Here is a 5,309-nt window from a genome sequence, read left to right as displayed (position 1 = left end):
ATTCTAAGCAATTAAATGTATATTTATTGAGGACCCCGCAATCTTATACATTTTATTAAGCGAGGCTCATCTCATTTATTATAAATGGACAAATCTTAAAGCGACTACATTTTTCTATTAAAATTAGTCTCTAAAATAAAGAAAGAAAATTCTAATTAATTACTAGCTTTTTTTATTAGTTTAAGAAAACATGGCATGCTAATTGCTAGATTAATACAAATATTGATGAAAAAGGAATTTTACTCAAAATTTCGAAATTATAAATAAAATAAAAACTCGACAACTAATATCCAAAAGAATCAAATACAACTCAGCATTGTTATAAAAAAAATTATTGAGATTAATTATTCACAACCATTTAAAACTAGATTTAACCATAATTACTAAAGCTTATTAGAAAGTTTATTAGACTTAAACGTTCTTCTAATCTTGCTTGAACTCAAATCATGCCTTAATGCCTAATTTACGAAATTTAATTTAAATTCATGCCTTAGCTAAATTTAGCTACTTATTCATGATTAACCTACTGTTGATAATCTTGAAACCTTCATAACTAGTGAATTAACCCGTTTTGTCAAACCGATTCATTAAAGACTAACTTATGTTATTTTTTCTTATTCCAATTATTATTCAGTAATACATGAAATAACTTAAATACAATCAACAAAAGGAACAAAGAAAAAAACGAAATTAAAACTTCAAAATTTCATTCTTCATATGTATTCATGCTTCCACATTATTAGCTTGCAATAGCTAGTATTACAGTCGTGTACCTGGTATTGGAAACAAAAGAAGATGAAGATGAAAATTAGCAGCAGTAATAACAATACAGCCCAGCAACAACAGCCCAGCAACAATAGCCCAGGAACAGATTTGAAAATCAAAATAAAATCCAGAAACACCGACAACAAACAACGGACAGAAACCAAGGGAATTTCTAAACCCGTATATCAGAATATTTGTCAGGTGTGCACTACTCTCTCTTCTAATTTCCAGCTCCCTTTTTTATTTGTATTTTTTCTTTTCTTTTCTTTTTCTTGAAAGTTTTTCTATTTTTCGGAATTTTTCTTTCTCTCTTAAATATTCAGCTTTTTTTTTTTCTCTCTCCCTCTCTATCTGTTCTCCTCAAAATCTGATCTAATTCTTTCATTTATATCACATCCCAAACCCTTTAATCAATTAATAAAACCACCACTTCCTCCTACCAAACTCACTATCTTCCCACTCACCCCCACTACATTAAACAAATATATCAACCCCACCTCATTACATCTTGTCCCCCATGCCTAACATAAACAATTACCATATTCCCATCCACTACATTATGTCTTGTCCCCCATTTATATTAAACAATTATATCAACCACATCCCATTACATTTTGTCCCCCATGCTTAACATAAAGAATTATTCAAAATGTTCAATTACCAAACTACCCCTACGACCTTACTAAAATTACCAATTTACCCCTGAACGTGCTGCAAATTACCAAACTACCCCATCAGCTATAACCAATTCACTTAATCAATCTCAACCAAAATACAACAAATATGACCAACTTCTAACAATGTTCAACAACAAATTCAAACTAAATGATGAACAACAAAGAAACAACTAAAATTATGTTGATTGAACAACATTTTTAACAACAAACAAACCTAATAACAACAAACAAGTATATTCAGATTTCTAAATTCAATAATCATTTGAATTTAAAATTGAATCTAACAACATTACAAACAACAATTTCTATACTAAAACTAAACAAGATCATGAAGCAAACTGAAGAAATAATCATAAATGATATACAACAAACAAGAAAATCAAACTTACACTAATTTCGGATTCAAAAACAATCAAACAAAGTATGGACATAAATGAAAAGATTCAACAACAATAACAAGCAAGTTTTATTCAAATTCGAATTAAACTTGTATTGAGCTTAAACAAAACAAATAAACTTATTCAAATCACTAAACTTCAAATAATCAATTAATCTTTTAAAATTAAATCCAACAAAATTACAACAAAGATATATTGAATTAAAAAAAATTAAAAAACCAAAACATAACATCACATTAAATCACTGAATTAAAACGAACTTCAAACAAAAAATGAACATGAATTAAATCTATATTAAATAACAAACAACGGATTCAAGAGATTTAAACTAAATCTAACAATATTAAACTTAAACTAACAATTCTTTTTTACAATAAATAAATAAAATTAACATGAAATAAACTGAAAAACAATTAATTAAATTTTCATTTGAATCTGAAAATTAAACCAACAAAACACATGAACAAACTAAAAATTTAACAAAACGATGAACAACGAACAAAACAAGAATCAAACATTTACCGATTTTAGCTTCGAGAAATATCAAAACGAAATATGGACAAAAATAAAACTCAAAACCCACTAACCGGATCAAAACGACAAACAATGATTGACCAACGACGAACTCGTATGGACTGTTTTGACGACCCCAACCAAAACTCGAACAAACGACGATGAAGACGAATTTAAGAAGCAACTGAAGCAGCGATGAAGCAGTAGCAGCAGTGGAAGCGATGCCGGACGGGGCAGCAGCAACGCAGAAACGTGAGCAGCAGCAGTACGGGGAAGGCAGTGGTCGTTCATTGCTGTAGCAGAAGCAACAGTGGCGACGGGGTGGCTTCGATCCAGCTGCTCGACGGGCAGCAGCAGTAGAAGAAGCGGACGATGCAGCAGAAGCAGTGACGAAGCAGCAGCAGCGGCACGGAGAAGCTGGGAAGCGATGTGAGGCAGCCATGGCAGTCCGCGCGACGAAGAAGACGCAGCTGGTCGTTTGGAGAAGGTCGACGCAGAGGCGAAGCAGCAACTATGGCTGCTTGTCGTGGTGGACTTGGACGATGAAGCACGAGGGGGGCAGCCATGGAAGCGTGGTGGTGAAGGGGTGGTCGTGAGGGTGAGGAGGAAGGGCTGGAGGGTGGTCGACGTTGGGCAGCCATGGTTGGCTAAGGCATCCATTGGAGGGGGCTTGGGGAAGCTTGGAGAGGATGAAGAAGAGAGGGGGGGGGGGCGGGTGGTTTATGTTTTAGGTGTTAGGGTTTTTTCTTGGAATGAAAAATGAAAAAAATGGGAAGATAGGGGAGGGCCGTTGGTCTATGGGTTATGGACAGGGTCGACCCGGTTTGAAATAGACCGGGTCATGGGCAAATTTTTTTTCTTGGGCTTGTGGTTTGAAATTGAAGAAGAGGTCCAATTCCGATTTTTCTTTGTATTTTTTCTCTCTTTTCTTCTTTTTATTTTTTTAAAACTAAATTCTAAAACTCCTTAAATTATTATTAAGACTAAATTAAGTTATAAAAGTGCAAATTAACTCCCAATAACAATTAACGCACAATTAAGTAATAATTAAGCATAAAATTATATATTTGGATATTAAATGCTAAAAATGCAAAAGATGTCTATTTTTGTAATTTTTAATTTTTGTAAAACAAACTTAATTAGTAACAATTGTAGAATTAAATCCTACATGCAAAATGCGACTTGTTTTTTGTATTTTTTGTTAATTTCACAAATAAACATGCACAGACAAATACAAATAATTATTCAAAAATATCACAAAATGGCACACCAAGGAAAATCATTTTATTTTTGCATTTTTTGGGAGTAATTCCTTTATATGGCAAAAATCACGTGCTTACAGCTGCCCCTCTTTGCCCGAAGACACGAAGGGTTTTCGTGCAAAGATAAAGTGAGCGATTTTTGCCCATCCGAGTACTCCGTGTGAAGCTTTTTTGAAAAAGATTTGACCGAACCTTTGCTTCAGAGGTTTCCTACATATCCTGGGTTAAACAGGAATCAGGTCAATGTAGTTCGGGAAGTTTTGGTAGCTGGGACTATCGTGAGATTGCAAGGTTACTGATGTTGCATGCTATTACCACTGCTTACCGATCTATTTGTTACACCGTGCTTAAAAGAAAACAAGAAGCTAGGCTAGACTGCAACTTGTTCTTGTTGCCTTTCTTTCTTCCGTGAATTTGGGGATGACACTGGCCTTTTGCTTTTCTGAATACCAATTTTTCATCATTTTGTTCGGTCCGCTGGGGACATGGCTTTCTTCATTAAGCTTTTCGGCGGTTCCTCTGGGGGTACAACTCTCTTTATCAGATTTGTTATGCTGGGCATGATTTAATGTTCACATGCCACTTCTTTCAAAATGCGCATTTTCTTCCTTTTGACACATGCACTTGAGTTTGTGCTGGGACCTCTTGTTGCAACCTTCTGCTTCCTGGTGCTGGGGATTCCTGTTGTAACCTTCTGCTTTCCGGTGGGGTTACTGATTTCAAAATCTGCAGTATAAGACTAAAAAGTATTCCTCTTGTTATACAGGTGGGCTCCTGACTTCAACAAACAACTTTGAAAATAAAACGTCATTCCTTTCTTCAGGCGGGCTCCTGATTTCAAAAACAACTTTTAAAAATAAACGCCATTCCTCTCTTTAGGCGGGCTCCTGACTTCAACAAACTTTAAAAATAAAACGCCATTCCTCTCTTCAGGCGGGCTCCTGATTTCAAAAACAACTTTAAAATAAAATGCCATTCCTTTCTTTAGGTTGGCAAGATTTCAACAACTTTAAAAATAAAACGCCTTTCCTCTCTTCAGGCGGGCTCCTGATTTCAACAACAACTTTAAAAATAAACTCCATTCCTCTCTTCAGGCGGGCTCCTGACTTCAACAAACAACTTTGAAAATAAAACGCCTTTCCTCTCTTCAGGCGGGCTCCTGACTTCAACAACTTTTAAAAATAAAACGCCATTCCTCTCTTCAGGCGGGCTCTTGACTCCAAACAAACAACTTTTAAAATAAACGTCATTCCTTTCTTCAGGCGGGCTCCTGACTTCAAACAAACAACTTTTAAAATAAACGTCATTCCTCTCTTCAGGCGGGCTCCTGACTTCAACAAACAACTTTGAAAATAAAACGCCTTTCCTCTCTTCAGGCGGGCTCCTGATTTCAAAAACAATTTCAAAATAAAAATGCCATTCCTTTCTTTAGGCTGGCGAAATTTCAACAACTTTTAAAAATAAAACGCCATTCCTCTCTTCAGGCGGGCTCCTGATTTCAAAAACAACTTTAAAATAAAAATGCCATTCCTTTATTTAGGCTGGCGAAATTTCGACAACTTTTAAAAATAAAACGTCTTTCCTCTCTTCAGGAGGGCTCCTGATTTCAACAACAACTTTGAAAATAAACGCCATTCCTCTCTTCAGGCGGGCTCCTGATTTCAAACTTAGGAGGAAATGCCTCTCCTGTGGGT

This window comes from Nicotiana sylvestris, chromosome 10 (assembly GCF_000393655.2).
Source record: "Nicotiana sylvestris chromosome 10, ASM39365v2, whole genome shotgun sequence".
NCBI lineage: Eukaryota > Viridiplantae > Streptophyta > Magnoliopsida > Solanales > Solanaceae > Nicotiana > Nicotiana sylvestris.
This window is presented reverse-complemented; position numbering follows the sequence as displayed.